Source organism: Stegastes partitus, unplaced genomic scaffold (assembly GCF_000690725.1).
Source record: "Stegastes partitus isolate 25-593 unplaced genomic scaffold, Stegastes_partitus-1.0.2 Scaffold133, whole genome shotgun sequence".
Classification (NCBI taxonomy): Eukaryota; Metazoa; Chordata; class Actinopteri; family Pomacentridae; genus Stegastes; species Stegastes partitus.
The window spans coordinates 317,954-344,367 of NW_007577864.1; the positions used below are offsets into that span (position 1 = coordinate 317,954).

General features: G+C 42.8%; 1 protein-coding gene across 2 annotated transcripts in view; it reads right to left on the reverse strand.

Moving 5' to 3' along the window:
• zmiz1a (zinc finger, MIZ-type containing 1a) overlaps positions 1–26,414 on the reverse strand; it is a 106,746-nt gene that overhangs the window by 40,077 nt on the left and 40,255 nt on the right. The gene's annotated exons all lie outside the window — the stretch shown is intronic.

The window sequence follows — 26,414 nt, forward strand, 5'->3', positions numbered from 1 at the left end:
TTTTTTTTACAGACTCTGGTTCAAGCAAATGATTGACTTTTTTTGGTGAACTTCTAAATGAGCCGTGTAAAATAAAGTAATTTGGATAAACTATCACGATTTTGGTTGGGTTTGCCAACCAAACAGCAAGTCACAGATGATTAGTTTAATGACTTTCAGAGAGTTTGAAATTAATAAATGGTGTGTTTTGGGCAATTTTGTAAAGACAACATTACTTTCGATCCCGCCTGCAGGTTTTGGGGCTCAAAGGGTGAATGACTCTTAATAATCTAAAATGCTGATAATGAAATTTCTCTTATTCCACTGATGGATTAATAAACAAACAGTTGCAGCACTAAATCGACGCTGATAATTGGATAAAATATGCTGATGAAATGATTTAACTTAGAATCATTTCAGCACTACGAGACAAAAGTTAAAGAATATTATGAATAAGTCGTGTTTTCAGTGAGATTATTTGAGAAAAGCTTCATAATCTGAGCTGCAATAAAGCTTTTAAAAACACTCAGGAAACCAAAACACTTCAAGTGTCACTAGTTTTATATGAACAATAGGTCAAATAACTGCTTGCATGTGAAACGTGCTAAACGCAGAGGGAAATCCACAGATAATTATTACCTGGCTCTTTAGTTCCACTCAGCTATATGAAGCTTTTAAGCTCCTAAGCTCTGCACTGTTTTGGTCTCTCATAGAGACGCTTTCAGCCACATCAGAAACCTGTTTTAGTGAGGAAGTCCTGCTAAACCCTATGCACATTTCCTAACGATTACTAAACGGCAAACCTAGCAACTAGCTGGTGAACACAGAGGAGCTGAAGAGTCAAATATTTCACGGATGAGCGAGCGGAGACCAAAAATAACAGTCAGAGGAGAGTCAGTGCTGCACCTGGTGGCCGAAGACACGACTACAAACGATGCTACTGTTGCTCCATGTCTGCTTTAGGAGTAAACAAAAAGGCCATTTTACCCTAATATCAACTTGTGTCTGTGTTGTCCTTGCAGCTCGTGACTAGAGAATTCAGTAATTGATATAACCACACCAGAAAAGCCTGATGCATGATACCTGATCACAGATTTAATCACGGTATCAAAATACGATCCGGCTCTGGTGTCAGCGAAAAGACGATCCGCGCCGCGTTGCTCTCTATTTTTACATTTGCGTGTCACGTCGGCGCCCGTGTTTTTGTTTTTATTGTCTCAAGTGGATTAATAGGCAAAGGCCATCTATCTAACCATGAGACACAAAATCAGGTCATCCATGAGCAGAGCGGAGCTTGAGCACATGATGAATGAATGAACTCCTTATTCCATAGAATGTTCCAGTTGCCGAAGACTATAAATACCAGCTGGGGAAAGATTGTATGTCCTGGCTGCCACATACGATTTTCCACTGTCACGAAAGGCAAGATTCTATCACTCGTGATGCACAGGGGATGAAGCAAGAGTGTGTGAGGAGAACACAGGGCCAGTGTGTGCAGCTTTTATCACTGTATCAGGGTTTTGCAGAGAACGGTCCGAAGTAGCTTTTGGAGAAAGGGTGCATAAATCTCGTAAGGGTTTATTAAGTGGAATAACAGCCGAGTAGTGCATTTCTGAGGAGAGGAGAGGAGAGGAGAGGAGAGGAGAGGAGAGGAGTGTGATTGACAGTGCAGTCTGACAGGCTTGTGTAAAGCTAACCTTATGGGCCTGACTCCAGCAGAGCTGTTAGCTCACACACCGCCCCCTGTGGCTGCTGAATGGGTAAACTGACAAATTCCATGTCCTTCGGTTTCAGCACTGGCAAACTGCTGACCCAAATGCAATTAAACAACATCCACCGGGGTGAGTGTAACACATCAATGTACGGTAGCATACGAACGTGCACGTGATAGTCGGTGTGAGGAGAGAGTGATGAAGTGTGTGCAGGGAAGAGAAACAGAGAGACAGGGGCAGAGAGTGAGACTTACAAAGAGCGAGTGTGATTCAATCTGCTCACTAAGCCATGAAATGGTATTGGTGTCATTAGGGAGAGCAAAAATATATCTGTGCCAGCCAGCCTGCCCTACGCTCCCCTTGTCTTTGACACTCCAAAAAGCACAATCCTTACGGAAAAAAAAAAAAAAAAAAGCAACCAGCCCATCCTAAATGGTGGAACAAAACGTCTTAGAGAGCTGCAGCATCCCCCTATTTCTCCCTCTGATTGTTTATCAGTCCAATCCAATTGACCATTAAAAGAAAACTACTCTTAAGCACTTTCAATAAGAATTCTCCTTGAAATCCATGTGAAATAATACACACACTTACAGTATAAAGAACATGCCATTTCTCAAGAGACTCTCAACAAAAAGGTTATTAGAAAGCAGAGCAAGGACTAAAATAAAAAAGTTTTTTCAGCGCTTAAGTGGTTCTACACTCTTATTCAGTTACCACAAAACTGATCAACGGCGCTAATTAAATAAATGAAAGGAGCAAAGTCACGGATGTCACATAATCTAACAACTGAGGAAAGTGTTTCGAGCAACAAAAATACACACAAAAACACCCAATTCAGCTAAAAAACTCTGGCGGTTAAGTGTCAAGGAAACTACTCCAAATGCTTTTTTTTGTCAGATCAGAGATGGATTCGTTCTCTTGTTTTGAGATTGAGGTGGAGAAAAGGCTCCCTGCCGGCGTTCCACTTCATTCAATGACTTAAATCTTACCTGATAAAAAAAAAAGATATTATTAAATTTTGGAATTAAAATTGGGTGCATCAGATACTTGGTATTGTGTTGTCAGATGGCTACAAATGAAAGTTCTAACTGCTCGTAGGCGGCACAAGCATGTGTAGCTATGATCCAAAAAAAAAGAGATTTAAATGTTCGTCTAGGAAAAACTAAAAGAAAAAAGTAAAGAATCTGTATTGATTTTTGCACCAGCCTTGTCTACAGTAGAGCACCCCCTGGAGTTGGTAGAGAATAAAGGACTTGTTCAAGGACACTCGAACAAAACTGATGTTTGCCAGTACATGCACCAGGTCCTCCCGCTACAAGAACAGCCTGTATAACCAGCGATGCAACAAATACAAACAAATCACGTTTTCAAGCATCGCGCCTCTCTGAGTAAAATCCTCTGACAATGGATTTTTTTTTTTTTTTTTACAGAAACAGCTAAATAACCTTAGAGACAGCGAGACCTGCCTACACGGCTAGATGGGAGAACGATGCACTCATTCATCTTTTGCTCCGCGAGTGTTTGTTCGCCACCGTGCGAGAGTGAGAGTATGAGTGGCAAAGAACACAAAACATCTGCTTGCTGTGAAAATGAAACAGCCTAATGGTGTACACAGAGCACCAGTTTCATTCACTGTGGGGACAATCCACGCAGGTATTATTTGGCACAGTGAGCGCAAAAAAACAGCACTGAAAGGCTAATGTGCTTCACTGCAGCTTTTACAAAACACACTTCTAGCGCTACAAAGCACTCCACTAGTGTGTGTGTGTGTGTTTATACTTGTGATCTCAGCTCCATCCTATCAGCTTATCTTCACGCATGCACGTGTGCGTAACATGTCGAGGTGATGTCTGACATCAGCCTCCAGAGGCTTTAATGTGTGTAACTGTGCTCCGGTATGCTTTTTTTTTTCCTTCTTCTAGAAATATGCTTTTTCTGCCGCAGCTCCGCTTTGTGAGATTCGAGGTATGTAAGAAGGAGACAAATAGACAGACGAATAAATGGGAAGAGAGAGGGAGACAGAAAAACACTGAGACAACATATTACATGTAGTGGGAGGTGGGGGTGAGACAAGCAGGGAGAGATAGGGGGGAAATGGTTGCAGAGCAGGAGAGGGAGATGGCGAGAGGTCATCCTTGGGTAATTTGTTTTGGTCCTCTCAGAGCGCAGACACACAGGGAGCAGGTAAACCAATTACAGTGTGACATGAATCACTAAGACCTACAGGCAGCCACGCAGCTGGCCGGCCAAGCCAGGCAGCCAGAGCAGCCGCACAGTCGACTGAATGCGCGCTGTCTCTTTCCCTAAGTGCTGGTCAATCACAAGCCACAGCCTTCGCTCCTCCTCTGACCATGGCTGCACATCTGGGTGGGGGGGGGACTGATGAGAGGAAAAAACATAATTTCCCCCCCTGTGCTGAGAGATCCCGTGAAGCTGTGACAGCTTTTTATCTTCAATGGATCTGGGTGTTCTTCTGAAGAAAACACTTCAACCTGGCTGCAGGGAAACACTGATGCCAGTACAAACACACTGAATATGCATCACGGAGAACAGTGGAGGAGCATCTATTAAGAAAAAAAACTTCCAATGATGCCTTCATCTGTGATAAACTAATTTAACCTGACAGTGTTTTGGTTTCTCAGCTCCATCCCATTTTCAAGCTACAAACAATAACGATAATGATATGGCTCCTTTGAAGAGGCGCAAGGTTGGATGTCAAATCCTAATGGATGTTAACGGCAAGCCAAATACTCCAGGGGGGAAGTATTTACAAGACAAAGACTCGAGCAATTATTTTAATTTCCTTAATCGCCCGATGGCTGCCAGAATGATGTTGTGTCAGGCCTCAGTCAAATCAGCGCCACCGGCTATATAAGAGAGAAGCAAAGAAACAACTTAAATAAACAATCATCTAGGTCTCCTTTTCTCTGTGGCAACAGCCCTAATCCTCAAGTTGATGCACAACTGACAGCGGCTTCATGAAAATTCAGCCTCCATCAGAAAGGGAGGAGAATGAAGTTGACAAGGAGAGGGATTGGACTGGATTAGATATCGCCTTGGCACTTGGTTTTATTTGATGTGGCCTTGGTGCACGTTGTAGATTCAGAAGGGGTAAATATTTGATGAAGGGCGTTGGTGTTGGGCTTGCTGCTGCCAGGGGCTGTTCGAAGGGAGCAACTAATAAAGACAGCGGCAGGCAGGTTGTCGATCACCGCTGGGGCGCTGGCTGGAGTCTGTCGCCCCCTCGATGAGTTTTTACCAAAGCAAGCCGCTCTTATAATGTTAGCTCAGCGGGGCGAAGACGGCTCTTTCCCCCCCCCGACTGTACATCAGTATGCACTCTCATGCATCTGCACGTACACAAACACGCGCAGTGGCATGCACCAGTGGGGCTGCAGTCAGACACAGTTGGAAGAGATTTCCTAAGATGTTAAATCTACCATCTTGCTGCCCCCTTGAAATTAATAAGGGCCTCTGAACTGCTCTCTAAGAGCCACTAACTGGCCATTTGCACTGTCTGGCTCCGCTGGAAAAGGAACTCCCTGCTTCCTCTCACGAACCCTCCTTTTCTTTTTTTTTCATTTTCCTCCTCCTGTCTTCTCCCCATCACACCCGCTGCTCTCTTTCCTTCCCTCTGTCTCTTTCACCCCCACAATTTCCTATTTTTCTTCCCTCCATCTCTATTGTCTTCCTTCGATCTCCACCCTCTTCATCTCAGTCCCCTCTCCTCTCTTCCCACCAGCCCCCCGCCTCACACCCCTCCTGACTCCTTGTTCCCTCCCTCCCACCTCCTCCTCCTCCTCCTTCTCTTTTCTCTCTCTCTCTCTCTCTCTCCATTCCTCTGGCCCTAAAACCAGCCCCTCGGCCGCCCGCTTGCGCTCACTCAGATGGCTGTTACCATGACAACCCTGTTCTTTCAGCTCTCGCAAAATAATGAAGACAATGTGTTTTCCATTTAGATGAGTTTTCTGGTGCAGCGGGGAGATATGGAGTGTCCATCTTGCCTCCTCTTTCACTGCGGAGGAAATGTAATAAAAAAAGGGTTTCTAACCTCTCTCTCTCTCTCCCTGACACTCCTTCGCTCTGCCTCTCCGCAGACTCGTGCACACACAGGTTAGGACCGCTGTAAGCCAGCTGGGTGGTAAAGTGAGCTCAGTCCCTTTCTTTTTTTTTAACCACAGCAGCAAAAAAAAGTAATGTCTGGCTGGTAGTGTAACAAAGCAACTACGGCACTTTTTCTTTTTTTTGGCATCCGTGGTGTCATTTCTTTTTCATTTCTTTAAAAAAAAAAAAATCACAGATAGATATGGGACTTGACTGATTTAAAAAACTGCAATGAAATCACAGCAGTCAACGTAACTGTGATAGATTAGCAAGTCTCGCTCCCTGTTGTCGAATCCAAGCTGCGACAACAATAAACCGAACATTTCAAGTTGTATTTCCGGGTTTTTTGGGGGGACTTTGTGATGATATTTTTACAGCAGTGCAGGAAGAAATGCCATGACAACTAAAATTGATGTAAACAGCTTTCGTTCTTTTCTTTCTCTGGCTGGTGTGGATTTATTAACTTGCCCAGCACACGAGGGGAACTGCAATCCAACCACTTGTTAAGACTGAAAAGTAACATTTACGCTGCTCCGAGAGGTAATTCAGTTGCAGCATACTGGCATTTTCACCGAGGGGTTCAGAGTAAACAAGCAAATCCTGATTTTTTTTTTTGTTGTGTTTTCATTTCTAACGACAGCTGTGTCGCAATGAAAAGCTCTGGAAGAAAAAGATCCTGTGATTTGTGTTCATGATAAATGCTGTCGGGACTTCGCGAAGCCTTAAAAATAACATGCATACATTTAAAAGTCGAGGCAGCTGATCTGCATAGGTCAGGACTTTTTTTTTTTTTGTGGATCGCACTCTCTAGCATACTGTATATAAATATATAGGCTTCTGCCAGAGAAAGTGAAGAGACACTTGAAAGAGAAACAGAGAGAGGGAGCACTATAATATGTGTATGTCTGTGTGTTTACAGTGGAAATAGTGAGTCTGGGACATTTTCTTTGGGTCTCTTTTCCAGTGTTTATGGAGAGCGGTGAGGAACAACACTTCCTGAGAGGAAAGCCAGCTTTCCGAGTCCAAACCCTATTCCAAGCCACGCAGACGGGGAACGCTCTGTCTCCAATTTATGTTTTCCACCCAGTGCCGCGTAAACACGAGCACAGAAAAACTGGTGTGCATGTGTAGAAAGAGGGGGGGTGTTTCAGATAATCCGCACACGCAAAACAAAGACGGGCAAGCAGACTAATCACGAACAAATGAGCCAAAACATCTCAGAGCGCGGCGATAGCCCAGCGCTCCAAGTGTTTACCAGCCTTAACGGACCTTTCTCCTAAAAGAACGTGACACGGCGAGGGTCAAGCTTCATCCCCGTGACCTTCTCCCGCTCCTCTCAAGTTTTTCTTTCCCCGGTCTGTCAACACAGGTGACAAGAGGGATCTAAAACAGAAAGCTGGGAGGGAAAACTCTTCTCTGCTTCTCACTTTTTCTCTCCCTGCCGGCCGCCTTCTGCTCATTCTTAATTACATCCAGATCAGACTATTAATGAACTCGGTCTGATTTTAACAACACCTACAGGGAGTGAAGGAGAGGTTTCCTCAGCCAGGGAGCATATCAAATCAAATCGAGCTACTGGCCTTGACAGGTTTTGTAGCCAATTAAAACAGCACACCAAACCAAAATAGGGCTAATGATTATTTTCCACAGTCTTTTTTTCAAATTATTTTTTGGGATTTACACTGTTGCTACTTCCAATGTAGCATTAGAGGACTGACTTGGGCACGCCTTTCATTTTTAAACTTGTTGTTTTCAACCACAAGAGTTTCAACTTTTCAACGGTCATTGAACTTATTACGTATGATGTGTTGGTTCGTGAGGAAAATAAACCAAATCTAAGCTTAAAATCAGGATATTTTATCCAAACTACTTATTCTACATGTCTCATTTAGAAATTGTTACAAAATAAACCATCACTCTAGCAAGATTTCGTAAAAAAATAAAAAATTTGGCGCTGTTTGGTGCAACAGTGAAGCCATTGGTGCTTCAGTTACAACCAACAAATACGTGACAAAAATTCAGGAATATTTTGGTTGAGCTGTGTTTACACAACACAGTATGAAAACAAATTAGAGACTTAAACAATTAAATATCTATACTTACACATTTTTACAGTGTTGTTGACACTTGCAAGCACTTGTTGTCCATGATTCAATTTTTTTATTTAATGAATTCATTAAAAGAAATTAAACTTTTGACTTCATGACTTGTGGCATTGTAACTTTATTACACTACACAGAAGACATTGTACAGAGAAGAAAATGCGCCCACATTGAGTAAAGATGTGGTTGAAGCACATCAAACACCCACGACTTGTTTGGGGTTCACAGGGTCACGCAATTATAAAGCAATCTTTACAACCGCTAACAATGATCTAAACTGAGGAAAGCAGGCCAGCGAATGTCGGGCATTTTTTCTCTTGACAAATTGCCGAGATGATTAATCGATTATCAGAATTGCTGTTGATTAACGCTCCATGTTTCGGCGTGATGAATAGACTCATCATTTCGGCACTAAAGCTGATTTCAGCACTCTGCAGAACAACCTCACTTCCTTAGCGTTTCCTCCGTCGGGGGAAAGACATATCATCCATCAACCCTCTGCTTTTTGAAGTGCAGAGAGGTGGTGACAAGTCGCCATGTGTGCTGGCGTATACGTTTAAACAAACCCAATCATCAGCTGCAGAAAAAGGCATCATAGCGCCTTCTTTTCTTGCACTGTTTACTTGCCTGCTGCGAGGTACAACTGCACATGTTTGATCCTAAAAGGGTACAGCTCCAGCGCGCACACATGCAAACGCATGAACAAATACAAGGTGGGGGGGAAGGACATTATACAGTTCCGTATGTATACAATGATGGCAAGCCTTTTGATGAGCAGGTTTGCCAGTATGGAGGCTTTAAAGTGCTTCAGTGATGCAGTTGCTTCCCACATGCATCCATATTTGATGTACAGCATGTGGTGGGGAAACAGCTTCGGTGCTCCGGGCGCTCTGATCTTCTCAAGACACTTCTGTCAAAAAGCAACGACGGCACGACGTGTCCTGTAACAGTCTCATCTATTGTGTATGTTTAGCCACGTGTGAGTGTGTGTGTGTGTGTGCATCTCCCTCAAATGCGCTGCCTCTTTCTGTAATACCATTGTCCGCTGCCACCTGCAGAAGAACCCCCCGACACACACAAATCCCAACAGATCAAAACACTGCACTCCATCAAATCCAGTGAAAAGCCTGTTTACTGATGATCTGGTGTGAAGACAACAGGCAGCTGGAGAGGGAGATGGAAAGAAAGAGAGAGAGAGAGAGAAAGAGAGAGAGAGAGAGAGAGAGAGAGAGGGAGGTGAGGGGTGAGAGTGGTTGAAGCAGTGAAGCTATTGGGGAGTGGCCCACTGCAGGGGCTTTTATTATCAGGCATTGTAAAGGAGCTAGGTGGGATAATTGGTCTCCTAAGCTCAATGTGCAACATGCATTTTTAATGAGCCCACACTGTTGCTCATTTAATATATAGGCAAGAGATGGCAGATAACAGAGAAACGCTGTGAAATCCTGATGTTTCGAGAGAAGTGTGGGCTGGGGGAAAGATCGAGATGTTTAATTATAACTCCGTTCGAGGTTCTTTTATTAATGTTATTGGCTGTAATTGCTGTAAATGTCTAACAACGCTGGAAAAACTCAGTCAGTTGTAGAAATTAAGACCGATGCACTGTTGTATTCCCAGAGATAGCCATTATACAACTTCTTTTTTTTTTTTTTTTTTTACAAGATATCTATCTATAGAGATACAGAATGTACAATTGTTAGTACATGATTCACCGTGTCTCCTGTAGAGCTGGAAAATAATTCAAATGTCAGCTTTCTATAGTCCAAATCAATGATTCTGGGTGAGACGCAATTAAAAACAGATCAATAGAATTAGTTATTGCTATAAGTAATTGCTGTTTTCTACATATGAGAGCGGACTCAAAAAGTATTAAATACAGCTGATGGCTTTTAATTATTTTGTACGTAACATTAGACACACTATACGACAGGAATGTAATCATTAATATTATGATATTGACCTTAGGTTTTCATTTTTATTATTGATTCATATCAAATATCAGAAAATACTTTAAATGTTCCCAGAGCGCAATTCACAACTTTTGGCACTTTTGCTTGGAAACTGTGAAAATGATCAATTAATCGACAAATAATTTCAGTTTAATCTGACACAGTCTTTTGTGTTTAAAAGGAGACAGGAGATTCAATAATTCTTCTAATAAAAACAAAGATCCTTTCACTTTTATTAGAGCAAAAGCGAGGATGGAAGATTTTCCATTACGGGAAAAACAATTCATTCTCACCAGCAACTATTTAGTTCTCTAAACGACTGCTCCTATACAAGTTCCCTGGCGGCGAGGAGGCCAATCCGCCTCATCTACGAGCTGTGGAGAAGTAGAGCTAGCGAATAAAACACACACACCAGCACCAGCCAAGACTTCTGACCTGTCACAGCACCTCGTAATGTTCTTACTGACCTCAAAGCAACAAAATGAGCAACCCTTCGCATTAGAGCGGTCTCAGGCGGGCATTAGAGGGCTGCGCCGACCAGGAAGTTAAGAGGCTGGTGGCAGGGAGCAGGAGCACCCGAGTTTAAGTGAATTAAGAAAACTAAAGTCGTGTTTCACCCCGGCATGAGCACATCTCTCCTTGTTGGAGGGCACGCTGCCTGAGCTGCCACCTTCGTAATAGCATTAAACACATCCCAAAGTGATGTTTGGGAGGGGAGGGAGGAGCACGACGCATCCCGAAGGCTGCTTACAGTAGAGGACTGGACGTGGAACAAAAAAAACAAAAACAACAGAATAGAGGAGAAAGGGGGTGGCAGGACGGATAAAGAGAGGACAGCCGACAGAGAGGAGAGGTGGCAGGTGGAGGGAGTTTGATTAATGACAGGTCTCGTTGCCTCCCCTCCTTCCTACAGTACTTCCTTCAGGGAACCCACAGACCTCCTCCAGTATCCTGCTCTGAAGCCCTCCATGAGATCTCCAGTCAGGGTCCATCCATCAACGCCACTCCCACCCTGGATGCATGAAGTATTCTGCCACAACAAGAGGACCCTATTCCCCTCTGAGGTAGCCGTGATACTGCCTGCACAGCCCCCTCCTGCTCTGTCTGTCTTCTCTCGCCAGGATCACATCCTAACAATTAATAAATACAGTCTTCAACATTAGCAGTTAATCACGTGGTTTCTATCAGTCAACCAACTCTGAACCCACAGCAGTTTCTGGGCAGTTTTATTCACTGCGTACTCATTTTATAAAGTCCTGCACCTCCATGAAAGAAGTGGCAACAAGTAGAGGGAACTCAAAAATGTGTTTTGTTCAGTATAACACTTTAAATTATTAAAAAAAAGAAGAAACCAAAGTTCAATTTCTTCTGCAATTTATTTTACAAAAATTTTAAAAACTTGGAATCAACATGTGCAACATTTTTCCAAGTGCCTGAAGGTGTTGCTGACACTGGATAAAGAATGGAGTCTCCACATCCCATAGATATTTTATTACTTGTGTGAACACAGCCTGCAGATCAGCCCAATAGTCCCTGAATTTTTGTCACATGACTCTTGCCCACAGCAGAGTCACTAATAGCTTCCCGGTTGTGACGAGGAGTGCAGAATTTTTTTACTTGTACAGCATCTGGTCAGAGCGAGATGTTTATTTTTGACTAATTTTTAAATGATCAAATATCACGATTTTAAGCTTTGATTGGTTTTCTAATGAAACAACGTGTCACAGATGAGTCGGTCAAGGATGGCTGGAAAGTTGAAAATCAGACGATTCTTTCTGTTTCTTACACTTTTTGATAAAAGATGTATTTTGGCCATTTTTTTTTAAAGATAACATGCCTTTTTAACCTGCCTGCGGGTGTTGGGGTACAAAGGGTTAATCAACTAATCCTTTCAGCATCACGCTGCCTTTCATGTTTATTGTTTCATTGTGGTTAGAAAAAAGGGATTTTTAAGAATGAATGCGTTTCACAACTTTGAAGGTACTTAAAAGCTGAGAAATGATTTGGCTTCCTGGATCCACAGTCGCGGACGGAACCCGGACCGATGTGTTCCATACCTACATCTGTACACATCCCTGTTTGTACTGTAACCTGTCGAGGTGGTTAAACACGGTGTGCAGTCTTCAGGTCATGGCCGTTCCCTTTGATGCGAGTACAAAAGCTGCATAGCGAATGCGAGCGAGCCTCCACCGCCCCTCCGCCCCGATCCTCTCCTCTGACTGAGCAACAACGGCACACACACACACACACAAACAGAGAGCTGAGCATAAGCATCTGGATCACACAAATGAATTCTATTTTCTGACGGTAGACAGACGGACCCGCTGGACGGCCGCCGCTAATCTGCCACCTCCCCTCCTCCTCCTCCCACCCGCTACCTATAATCCCTGACAGGGAGACAGACAGCCAGAAAGAAAGAGTTTCGGGACAGCGAGGGTGGAGGGGGGAAACAAGAGAGAGACGGAACATTTGCACAACGATGAAAATAGGCCTGATCTTATCCCCGTGCCTGAGATGAAATGGACTGGCCCCCTCTCTGGCTAAATAAACACTTGTTGGCCACTTTGCTAATGCGACTCAACACAATGGAAGACAGATGATGTTTCATTCACACTCTCGGCTGCCTTGTTTGATTTGCTGGCACGGCGGAGTTTATATAGTAGGAGAAATAATAAACTTTTGCAGTACGACGAAAGCCGCAGCAGCGCAAGTCTCTACTCAAGTAGGTGACAGAGGACTCGGCGGCAAACACGAATGAGAAAACACACCGTGAGAGCCATATTTCTTCCAATTAAGTGTAACTGACTTGTAATTTGGGCCAATCTCCTGTGGGGGGTTCGTATGTGACCCCCCCACCCAAAAAAAAAAAAAAAGGGAGTAGACATAAAGATGAGGTGAATGAATGTGTGTCTTGTGTGTTACAATATGTGCTTTGTATTCATTGCAGATAACAGGAGGCCGTTGGAGGGGAGAAAACAGCAGCCATTGATTTTGTGTGCTGGGCAGGCATTTCTCCATTCCAGAGTCTGGTCGATACATAAACCGAGAGCAGGGAGCACCGGAGTGGTTATACACCACTCTGGACGCTCTGCACACACACACACACACACGGACACACACACACACACACACACACACTGGCGGAACCAGAGCAACGCAAACACACCGACGGCAGGCACTAAATGAACTTTATGTCAAATAGTAATAGCTGCAATCTGAATAGGAAAAACATTTGCGAGGCCATTCTGCGTGATCGGCCTGGTTTGGAGTCAGAGGGGAACACCGGTCAGCTTTGATCAAGGATGCGCAATTTCAAATGGGGCGATGGGCCTACAGAGGGGCGCAGCGACAAATATGACAATTCAGCTTGTGTTTATGTTTAATGAGACCACAAAAAAAAAGCCACTTCTTTTACGAGAATAGCTTCGGTTTAGTTTGACCATTTGTACACAAGATGGTCTTCATCTGCGTCCAATTAAAAACATGAAATCAATTCGTTAATCGTTTAAAGAGCAGCAAGTTCAGCAAACGCTTTTAACTGCGCTAACTTTTCATAAAGCGCTTCTTGAATGCCGCCCGTTCACGCGTGGGTGCGTGTTTGTGAGATTTTGTCATTGAAACGACTGTTGCTAAGTACGTCTTTTTTTCATTTGTGGGAAAGTTTCATTTATAAAAACGATCTGCATGATGTCCAGAGAAGAATTTTACACTTGAGTGCTTGATGTGAAAAGATGTAAAAAGGAGCAGTATTATTAGAGCACCTGAGAAAGTAAGACAATGTTGCCGTCAACATGAGAGTGCACAGTAGAAAGAAAGAAAGAAAAAATGATTTGATGTGAAGTCAGATGGGAGAGATGTCATGCAAAGTGGTCCGTGACTTGGATGGGAGGTGGACAAGAGACAGATCCAAAAAGCCACATAAGGATGTCATTCACACTGTCAGGTGCAAAGGAGGACACTTCCTTGGACAGATCTGCAGGAAGACTCTAAGGCCCTGTTTACAAAAAAAAACGGTGATATTTCAATGCGTTTGGGCCTTTTGGTTTACCCGTAAACGGAGCTAGAAAGTCACTGAAAATGATCATATCTGAAAACTCTGAGCAAAATGGAGATTTGGAAAAGTCTGTCTTTACGTTTGCATGTAGACAGAAGGAGACGGAGCTTGACGTCATGGTACGCAACATCAGCGTCATATGTGTGCAACCCATGTACCAACATGTCCATATCCTTGGACTGTCATGTCTCCCAGTCAATATTTTCAAGTACTTTAATTGTTTTGTACTCTAACGTCACATTTAGGAGTAGCTCCACTTGTCTGTTGGACTAAATGAACGACCCTCACACCATTATCTTTTAAGTAACGGGAAGTAATCTGTGTCATTTGATGTTGTGTTTGTTCCAGGATTCTGACTGGCTGGCATGCTTCTCTTTACACTGCCCGTTATAGGTTTGGTGTGCTCATAGCAGCTTTGACGATGTCTTTATGTGGGTTTGTGTACAAAGATTTTTTTGAGAATGATCTGGTGTGAACCATGTTATTTTTTAAAAACATAGATCCGTTTTTCTAAATACCCGGCTATGTGTAAACATGGCCGAGGGCAGCTGTGTGCGAATTTTCATATCAACTACTGAATTATGTAAGCTGCCATGCTGAAATACAGGAATAAAATCTGGGTGAAGAACCAGTCATACAGAGATTTTAGAAGTTTATAAACTGCTTTTCTTACATACATGCTTACTTGCAGGTACCGTAATTTCTGGACTACAAGCCGCTACGTTTTTCACCCACTTTGAACACTGCGGCTTAAACAATGATGCGGCTAATATATGGATTTTTACGAATTTGCCTCGAGACGAAGTGACATTGAGAGCGACAACGAAAGAGAGACTGAGGAAGTGTGTGACGAAGGAATTCTGAGGCTGGTCAACTCTGACACTGAAGAAGACGACTTTAGTGGTTTTAGTGCGCAGGAGGAAGATGAAGAAAGCCATCAATAACTTTTCCTGGTAGCTACTGCATTTTTAAATTTTTTTAACCAGCCGTTTTACAGGCACTGTTGGGAAAAAAGCATTTACAGTATGTATTTGTGTATGTTACCAGTATGTATTTAATTGAAAGTTTAAAAAAATCCTTCTGTGTAAATATCTCATGTTACAACGTGGACACCTGCGGCTTATAGACAAGTGCGGCCTGTATGTGTATGAATGTTTTTTCTTTTTAAAGTTAGTGGGTGCGCCTTATATTCAGCTGTGCTCAATAGTCTGACAACTACGGTAGTTTTCTTCTTCTTCTCTGCATTTGTTTGACCATTGCTACATTCCTTGGCCACCTGTAGATCAGTGTAATAGAGTGAATCCACTGGCAGGAGTGTGTATCTTGCCAACTGTATGCATGTACAGGAAAAAAACAAAACTCTGAGACAAATACATCTGTTTCTACAAGTGTTTTTTGCATGATGCCATAAGTCTTGTGCACTATGAAAGAAATGCTACCAATTCCTCTATGAAATGTCAAGTTAAAGTGCTCATACAACGTCCCAAAAAATATGTATTTTGATGTAAAAGCATCGAGCTAAAAAAAGTCACAACCTGACTCGTGCTAGACCGAGCACACTGGGTCATTCTCCAAACCAGCTTGCTCCCATGAAATTAAACTGTTGTGACATTTTAAGCTGTTAGCTGAGAGCCGGTCCGAGACGAGGGGGGATGACGAACAGGCTCACACAGAGGAACACAGAAACATATGCATGTAAAAGATACACGCACAGGGAAGCAAAATGGAAAAACAGGCTCAGGAAATTGGCCAGTTCCTGTATAAGAGAGGTAGAGAAGGAGGGAGGGGAGGGGTCGAATGGAAGAAAACAGGAGGCAGCGAGAGAGACTGACAGAAAAGGACAGACGGGCCTGCCTTATGTAACTTTACTGTCACTGTGCTTTTGTTTTTCAGACACACCGACGTATCAGAGTGTCAAGAGTTTCCACTAATTATTCAAGCCTCCGATTCTTCTGAGGAAACTTGTTACAAGAAGTTTTTTTTACAAACACTGTCAGGATGTGGTGGGTAAATGTTATAGTTAGTTTCACATATACATATTTAATGCAAGTTTGCTTATTTGTGAGACACACATGGGTGGTGCAGTCGCTAAAACAAACCTAAGCTTGTTAGGAAGATTTTAAAATGAAGGGTTTTTTTAAACAGCATTTTTTTAAAAACAATTTTCTGTTACTTTACAGATTTTCCCTGTTTTGTTAAATTACAAATAACAACTAGTAATGCAGGAAAAAATATTAATATACACATTAACCCTAAAAAACACAGGCCCCAAAACTGTAAATAATGTAAGTATCAAAAATCTGTATTTTCAAAAATAGCAATTTATTATTTAACATTTAACCACAAAATTACTTTTTTAAACTTTATTTAAATTGAGGATTTTTAATTTTTTATTTTATTTTATTTTTTATTTTTTTACAGATATTTGCCGTTATTTAAAAGAAGAAATAATCTGTATATAATGGAGTGAAACATGGCAAAAAATTTAACTGCTAGTTTACAGATTTTCCCTGTTATACTAAATGACAAATAATATCTATTGAAGCACCAAAAAAGCCAAACTTTACATGTTGACTGTTTAAAAAATGAAGAAACAAAAACAGCCATCACCATCAGAAATCTGTATTTTTACAGATAAGTCGTTCTCTTATAAAGTGTGGCCATAAAATGACAGTTTTAATGTATTTAAAGCAGCTAAAAATCAAATTATTTTACAGATATTTGTCATTATTTTCACTTTTTTTTGTTTTTACAGGTTTTAGAAGTTATAGCACTCCGTTGTTTTCTTAGATTTTTTTTAACAGATTATATTTTACAGTGTAGTTTGCATGTACATATGCAAGGTTGTCTTCGTGTTCTCTGGCTTCCTCCCACAGTCCTGTCTCTTTGTGTGAGTCCTCTGAGGCTCTAGCTGATCCGTCCAGGGCGAACGTCACCTCTTGCCCTACGTCGACTAGAATAAACTCCAGCCCTCCCAGCGACCCCACACAGAATAAAGCAGGTGTAGCTAACAGACGAACGGACTGACACACATGCAAGTATCGAAGTTAGCGCAAAGAACAGCACCTTCATTTATGACCTCCTGGATCAAGATTCTGTCATAAAAACTAAACATAAACACGTCTTCTTTGCAGAAAAAAATAATTAGTTTGTTGATGCGAATCACAATAATGTATTCAGAAATAACAAGAACAAAAGCCGCTAACGTTAATGGAATTATGAATACACTGGGAAATTCTACACGGCATTATTTAGAGCTACAACAATCCATTGATTAATCAGCAAGAAAGATAATCAGCAACTGTTTGAGTCATTTTTCAAAGCAAAGATTATGAGCACTTGCAGTTGCTCCGGTGTGAGGAAACGCTGGTTTTCTTTTGGTTTTGGACACGAGGTTGAATAAAACCAGGCAGTCTGAAGACATTCCTTTAGATTTGAGGAGATTGAGGTGATTTTCTTTCTTGTTTTGCCTCATTCTGGAGGCAAAAACAATCACTTCACCGACGGAGAAAATATCCACCGGATTCAGCCTGTTATGAAAATTACTGGCAGTTGCAGCCCAAGGGTGATTTTTCAAAATAAAAGCAGTGTGTGGATGCCAATGGTGTCTAGCTGCTGCAAGGCATAAAGGTATTAAAAGTATAAACAAAGAAATGATGCTTATATATTTTGTTTTGTTTTGTTTTATTTGAGTTGGACATCTAATGTGTCCCCTCACACGTTATGTATGTGTGTGTGTGTGTGTGTGTGTCCGAGGCAGCTGAACCAAACCAGTCCGTCCCTCTCACCACGCCACCACAGCAGAGCAAACTTTAACCTCTGAGGCACGCGGAGCAGGACAGATGACCCCGGCTGAAATCTGAGCCGCTGGGTTTCCTCTTTAACGTGAAACCAGACAGACACCTGACCCTCGCCGCCGCATGTGGACACACACACACACACACACACAATCAGAAACACCTGTTCGGCCTTCACAGACGCACTCGTGTACAAAAGGGCCACGAATAATTCAACGTGCGCGAAGCGGGGGGTTAAATCAATGATGCGTAAAACCAATACTTGGAGCATAAGATTGCGTAGAAAGTGTGTGTCTGGAGTGAAAGCAACACAGTAAGTATGCACTGCTCAGGTTTCAGAATCTGTTAAAAGGACAGAGTTGAAAGGAAAGTGGACAAAAGATGGGCAAGCAGAGGAAGAGCGTGAAGTCAAAGTTGTGTTTTTTAGCTCTTCACCGACTAAAAAAAAAAAAGTAGATTCTAAAGAGCGATTCTGTAATTTAAAGTTCGTCTACAGTTATGTGGCTTTGTGTGGTTGATAACCTCTGTATAAACTGTGAGAGGCGGCGCTGTTAAAAAGTTGAAGTGGCGAATGTTCATGGTCGGGTTCTTGTGTGTTTTCTGAGCTCAATCATAACGTTGGAGTTTAGACTGAATTTTATTTTAGGCGAAGCTCTACTTCAGCAAGTACTTGTCTTATTTCCATTCATACTGACAACCGTAATCACAAATGTACGGTGTCAATTTGGAAAAGAAACAAAAGAACTGTCGCAAACGCCAATTAATCAAGACTAAAATCATATTTAATGCTTTAAGGCTCAGTTATGTTGGGGGTTTTTATATACATTTTGGACAACAATAGTGATCTGTTGCACAGAGAAACACCCTGCATCAGACATTGAATTCTTGTCTTTTTATGAAATTCCTTGACAGAAAGGGGAGATGTATGATATCAAGACTTCGCTTAAACATACCTCAAGTGAAGGTATTGAAAAAGCTCATTGATCTGCCGAGGTGAAGGTTCAGGATCGATGATGTTTGTTTGTCAGTAAGATACAAAACTACAAGGTTGATTTTTGTGAAATCTGGCGAAGGAGAAGAACTCGTGCTCCTCGTTTTTGACCCGAGTCCACTTTAATTAAAGTGTGATAAGGCGCTGGTTTTGGGACGCCCTTGTAGTTTTGGTATCAAAACTATACAAGATTCTAAGAACTCATAGCAATCAGGTTTGCCTTGAAGTATGGACAGCAAAAATTATTTACACGTGACTTGAGTTATTTTCCAGTATAAATATCACGTCCATGTGGGTGCATGTATGTGAGCGCGTCCTCTTTCCTTTAACAGTTCATTAAGAGGAGCCACTTCACCGCTGGCTGAATGAGGCGGCAGCAGCTCCGAGCTCATTGTGGACCCACTAATCCTTCACTTATCTGAACTACGTCAATACCGCTGCCGGCCCCCACCTCTGCTTTCTCTCTCTTTCTGTGTTCCTTCTTCTCAATTTTCTCCCCCCCAACCCTCCTCACCCTGACCATTCCCGCCTTGCAGCTCTCACTCCAGCCTCCCCCTTCTTCATCCCCTCCTCCTCCTCCTCCTCCTCCAGGCCCCCAAGGTGCTGCTTGAAATCCATCCTATCTCTTTTCCTTCGTCTGGACAAAACAGAAAGGGTACAGGGAGTAATAAGACAGAGCAGCAGGGGTGGGATGGCCCTAGTAAGGTTATTAAGCCTCGCACACAAACACATAGTTCGCCACAGGGCTGCTGAGGTGAGGCCCCCGGGGGGTCAGGGGCCATTTCTGTTTGTGCGTCTGTGCATGTGTTGAGAAGGCATTTTATGTGTTCCTGCTGGGAGGGGTGAATGATGAGGCCACACACCTTTTACTGGCACCGACAACTAAAGCTGCCAACATGCAGTGCTCCGGTGCTGTTCAGTTGGTGTATTTAAACCGATTTAAATGTTTCTGAAACTGCATTCTTAGGTGTCGTCAAACCGGCGTTCGCACCTTAATGCAACTGCAAAACTCTCCGCTGAAACAAATGAGCTAATAGCACCTTGAGGAAGAGTGTTTCATTGCAGGTTTAAAAGCCTCTGTAGCTGTTTAAGGGGGAAAAAAACCTCACACATCAAGCTGTAAAAAAAAACTTTTTTGGCTTCCATTCTCAAATAGAAGAGTGCAAAGAATACTATACGTGGAAATTATTGATGGAATCGGCTCTGACCTCAGCTAAGGAGAGGAGAAGGGAGGAGCGGAGAGGTCCAGTTGTAACTAGCTTTATCTTTACAGCAATGAGGATGAAGGATCTTTAGAGCGGATTTGGCCTGACCACTCTGTAGCTGGGAGCTGATACTGCAGCGCACGGCCAGTGGTGGATCATTTTTCATCTCCAAATCTGCTTTGGCATGGTCAGGAGTGCCACTGTGTGCGTGAGTGTCTGCGCTGGTGGTGGTGGTGGGGGGGTTTGCACAAAACACAGGGAGAGGGAGGATGACTCTGAGAGGAGAGGGGAGGGGGGGTGCCAGCCAGGGTGCATTGTGGTCCAATCTCTTGTGCTTTTCTATTGGTGCTACTCTGACAACACAAGGCTGGGTCTTCCCTCACTGCTCAGCTGAGCAATCAGGTCACCTCATCTTGACAGACACAAACACACACGCACACCAAAAGACGTAAACACACAGAGACACAGGCACGCACACACGCGTACACACACAGTGCATCGCAGCCCGCAGCTGTTGCCAATGATGTCAGTCCTGATTTGGCCAAACTAGCCTTTTGTTTCACAGCGTGAGCGCGGAGCAGAGGAGGAGGCTTCGTTTGGCAGTGCAGCAAGAGTTTCTCTGTCTCTAAGATTGTTTGGGTTAAGGCTTAGCTACTGGTTGCTGACAAGAGAGGATCAAAGCAGAAACAATGACAGGTTTTTTTTTTCCTGGCTGTGAATACAAAGTTGATTTATCATTATTTATTATGCAAAGATGCTACATGTTCACTGGTACATCACTGCTTTTAACTGCTTTACATCCTTAAACGATATCTTTGGGTTGTTGACTGTTACGTGTTGTACTTTAGGTGTCATGTTTTGTGTATTTTAAAAAAAGAGCATAAAACTAAGCTGTAAAACTAGTTATGTCCCCGTTCATGAAGAAACATGATGCAGAAGTGCAATGGTGTGGCTCAGTTGTGTTGTTTTTATATACATTTTGTACAAAAATGGTGGTTTGTTGCACAGAGCAAAAGCTGTATAAGGCTTTGACTACATCAGCAATCCTTGACTTTTTTTTTATCTTTTGATGAAACTTCTTGACACTAAGGGAAATGTATGATATCAAGACTTTGCTTCGATATAACTCAAGTGAAGGTATTGAAAAAAGTCATTGATCTGCCAAGGTGAAGGTTCGGGATCAATGATGTTTTTCTGTTTGTCCGTAAGATACAAAACTACAAGGTCGATTTAAAAAACATAAAATAAAAAAAATCTGGGGGAGAGGTAGAAGACAGGCAAAGGAAGAACACCTTCAGTTTTGGTGTCAATCCGGACCACTTGGAATAAAGTTAATAAGACGGGTGTAGTTATGAGTTTGTGCATGTGTACACAATATTAATTTTAGAGACGCTTCAATCTTATGGACACTTCATCTCATAATTAGGAGAGATTTCCAAATACTTTAAAGATTGAAAGTAGTGTGAACCAAGCTATACAGGGGTCTCATGACCAATCAGTCTGAATTAGTGTATCAACTAAATAATCAATATGATCGCAATGAAAAGTCAAAACAGTGTGGCAACAGAAGGTCTATTTTTTCTGTTTTTATTAGGAACAATAGACGGTTTTCCAGGTAAATGTCTGAAAAATTGTTGAAACACGTTGAAGTTGTTTATTATGAGATGACATGAATGTAACTCTTTGTGTTAATTGGACATTTCATATTGTCTGACATCAAACTGAACTGAATTAAATCAACAGCGTGTCCTCCCGGTCTGACCAATTACTGAATCCGGCATTCAACATATTTCTAATTATTGATGTCATTATTTTTCTTAAGCCAGTTTCCAATACAAAAATGAACTTACTTACGTTGGCTCTGGTTCTGTCTACCTGTAGCCACCGCTCTCGAGCAACGTCCTGCCCTCAGCACTGTCTGAAAGGTCACATGACGTGACTAATAATCTATTAACACTGAAGGATAGATGTTGAAGAGTTCTCGTTAATTAAACATATGTACAACAGATTCAAACAAAGGCATTTAAACAAATTTCTGTTTATGGAATTTGTGTTATTCTAAATTTTAACACCTTTACAACATCTTTACAGCAAATATACGGTACACCGGTTCCAAACATCTGCAATAATCGGTATCGAAAACACACATCGGTTGATCCCTAGTGTCTGCCTTTAACATCTGCAAATATGGCATCGTTTTCCAGAGAATAGATCTGATGTTGTATTTTAGTGAAACCTGCAATTTACACCCTGTTATAAACGTGATCAAAGTGAATCGAAGGAACAACCATGCGGCCTGATTTTACAGCGACTTCTGTGCGCAGACAAATATAAAAAGCTTGATAACTGCTGGATCTCTCAGCAGGTCACTGACACCTTGCTGTGATGAGTTGCTTCGAAACTTGTAAAAGTACAAAAGTGATAACATAACATAAAGTTAGAGACCGTGGCTCCAGTCAAACGCCCCCTACCCCCTCACCCAACACACACACACACACACATGCACACAAACACTCTCCGCCTCCAACCCCCTGATGTCTGTTGGCAGAACTGTCTGAGGAGCTTAATTGGTACTTTCTTATTTTTTCCCTCTTTCTCACTCACTCTCTCTCTCTCTCTCCATCCCTCTGACTCTGTCACTCTCTCACTCAGCTGTGTGTGTGTGTGCGCACAAGCGTGTATGTGTCTGTTACAGGGAGAGGAAAAAAAAAAGCATGAGTGTCTGTGTGTTTTCATGGCAAGAGGATAAGAGCGTGGGTGCCACTAAATGAAACAGAGGCTGAAGCAACTGCACACTCTGTGGCAATGTGATAGGGCGAGCCAACTCGGTTAACCAAATCTTGGAATGAGCCACTGAATTAGGCGCAAACACACAAGTGCAGATGAACGCGCAGATACACACACGCACACACACACACACACACACACACAAGTTGTCCCGGTGCCCAGGCAGCTTTTCCCTGCTGCCAGTAATGAGGAGGTTTGGAGATGTGCATTTGTTTGTGCGGATCTAAAACACACACTTTAATGGCTAACTCGATGGCTCGCGCACTCTGCCAATCACACACCAGTTTCAGTCAACAGATTCAGCATTCTGTTTACTTTCTCATTTGTGTACAGTAGCTTTTATTGCCGCACACTCCGAAGCACACACAGAGTTACATATCGCACCTGCTGACACGAGATACAAACATAGCTTGAGACACTCTTCTACTAAGCTATTATGCTGTCAGTGACATTTTCGAAAATAATCCTACTTCTCCTGACATTTCATGCAGAGGCTGCTGCTTACAGTACATACTGCTGTACAAGCAGCCTGCCTCTTTATCTGAGATGTGTTTCGTGGAAGCCCGGCAGCCAGGGCTGCTTGTTGGAGCAATGATTTGATTAGGTTTGCGCTGATTACAGTCTTGTTGGTTACAATATACGGTTCTATCAGAGAGAGCAGGAGGGCAGGAGAGGGAGTGATTGAGAGCGGGAATGTCAGTTTGTCAAGCTGTCAAGAGCAACGCTGTGTTCCACTCCTGTGTTTAGCCGAGGTGTGCGTGAGTCGCCGAGTGGAGAACTCAAAATGAATCAGTTGATATCAAAGAGTGCCAGCGAGGATATTAATACAAATCTTTATAGCAGTTATCAGCACTCGGGAGAGCGATACAATGCTGTGCGTGAACCAGCTCCTTTGAATCAGATCACAGCAAAGGAAAAGGAGCAGTACATCTGAACGGCTCCCATTTCACAAACAACGCTATCACAGACAAATACTTTTAAAGGCAAGTGCCTTTCTTCGGCATTGTGCTGGAGAGCTGTAGACTTGCAGCACAGCGGCACAGCAGCTCAAGCGTGGTGTGTAATATTGGCTGAGAACAAATAATCTGAAAAGCCTCAAATGCCCTTTGCCTTTGTAAGCTTTATGAAATATTAACCAAATTAATCTACAGTCTTTTTTTTCCCTGAGAACATACTGTACTGCCACTGATTCCCTGTAAACCAAAAATCATTCCTGAGATTAATTCGAAGAAATGCAGCAACATTTTTTTGATCTCTGAAAGCGAGGGACAAGGTGTAATTATTTCCTTCCATATATTATGTTTTCTATTAATTAGGTCGGTGCCGGCGAACGTTGCTGTGCTTGTTTAAGTGACAGCCACAGAGCCACAGGCATCTCTCAGCACAGCTTTATTCCTCACAACAAGTGTGCCGGGCACAACGCGTCATTATAACATTATGGGGCTTAACAGCATGGCACCTGATTGGAGGTCAGATTCATGTTGTACTCTGGGAAGATATTTTTAAAGGCCGATATGATACCCTGTTTAGTAAAGCAATTTCTGGAGGCCTGAAGGCAGAACAAAAGGGCAGAGTTCACTGGGAACAGAAAGAGCTTCGCTCCAAACATGTGACCAGAAAATGAGAGCTACAAAGTAAAATAGAAAATCATTTGAAGGGATTTTATAGATTGCAGATTTAATGTCCGTCTGATGGAAAAAAAGAGAGAGAGAGAGATCAGGATTAATCCTCTTAGCTGTTTGTTTGGTAATCTGATTTAGTCTGATTTTTAGGCTGCTATCTCTGGTTGTGGTTACTGATGCTGTCTCTGGACTGACCACAGCCATTTTCACCTTCAACACACCCCCACCTTCCCCTCCGGTATATTAGAGTTTGGGCTTGACATATAAACAAAATATCCACATACGTAAATCCCCGCCGCAGTTCACCAAATCCAACAATGTGTCTGCTTATGCACTGATTCCCCACTCTGACATCGCTCAAGAGAGGCACACTACGGCTGTCCCTGCTCCAAATAAATGACCTACTTTGCACATTAACACACATTTACATGCAGGCAAGATCCAGGGCAGCTTCATAGTTTCTGTTTCCAGCTCAGACGCGTCTCGCTTTAAGTGCAATGTGGCTCCCGTTCAATTCTTAGAAATCGCAGCTCTTTTCTAATTCTCCAGCCATGTTTGACGGGATCACTCAGACACCAGAGCTGAATGGAGACAGGTTAAACCATATTTCCTTTTTAACCTAACTGGAAAATGTGTGTATAATATATGCCAGGTTGGCTTGCAGAATTGTACTTTTGTCGTGCAAGCGTGTTAAAGGAAGGTGAAGCTGGCACAGAGGCCCACCTAAGGTGCTCCCAGCTCAGGCAGAGCTATTTCCAGACCACCAGCCCCTCCCGTCTCCTGCACCTCCACCTCTGGTGGGGAAACCACACCACTGCACAGGCCCCAGTCACAGACACGACTCAAGAATGGATCCATTATTCACACAGGCACAGGCACGCGGGGGACTGGCACACAAGGGTGGGATGTGGTAGCGGGACATGAATACTCACTTTTACTTAACTTTACTTAGAACTGCTCAAGCAGGCAAGATACATAATGAGATTCAAGTATTTTTAACAAAGCTGCAGTGGAGTTAAACAATGTCAGTCATGTAAAACAACTGAAACGGCTCCTAACAGAACAGATTCGCCGCTTTGTCCTCGTGCACGCTCGCCGCTGAAATGATACGTGTGAACTATGAGGAGCCACGTGACTGTGAACACACAAAGCAAAGCAACGCAACACAGTAGCAACGAAAGTCAACAGAGCTTTCGCCACACGCGTCATGTCAAGTTTTGAGAATGCCTGACAGCACAACACAACTCCACACAACTTGACATGGATGAATATGTAAGTGCTCTCTCTCTCTCACTCGCTCGGTCTCAAGCAAACACACACACACACAAAGAGGCCAGATTGTGTACGAGTTTGCTCACGGACCATGATAAGAAAATGTGGTAAATGCGTAATCTGATATGCATGACTTGAGGTTTCTCTCTGCCTTTCTTTTCCTCTTGGAAATCGCAGGTTGCATCCATAATTTACACCAGCCTCCGTCTGTTTCTCTCTTTTCCACTCTGCTCCCTCCCTCTTTTTTCTCTCTCCATCTCCCCTTCTCTCTCCTGGCAATCTGGCTTTTGCAGCTTTCCTCATTAGCATATTGCAGAATGTGCAGATGCCACCAAAAATTATTCACCTTCCAGCGCTTTGATGCCGTTTCACATGTATACAAACTACACTGTCGACATTTTGCACAGCCTCCCAAACAAAAAGCGGAGGGATAAGGTGTCCTTTTACTTAAATGCGTCGAGGCCATAATATGACATCCTTCAGTCTGATGTTTCCTCACATCCTCATTCACCCCAATTACACCGTCCACCACGGTGGTCAAAGGTTTTCAACACTGTGATGACGACTGATGGGGTGTTTCATCTCTGCCAAGGTTTAAATGAACACTTAATATTCATGCAGTCCGAGGGATAACTGAATACATAATATTCATGCTGTTCAAAGGCTAATTGAACACAATATTCATGCATGTTTTTGCATCAAATGGAGCCTCGCTGTGCAGGTTATGCGGCGGGGGAGGCGGCGACTGGAGGATGAGGAAATGGGGATTAGCGGTTGTCCTCTTCTTGGAGATTGATATTGGTATCGATAGAGGCAGATCAATGGCCATACATGGGAACTTAC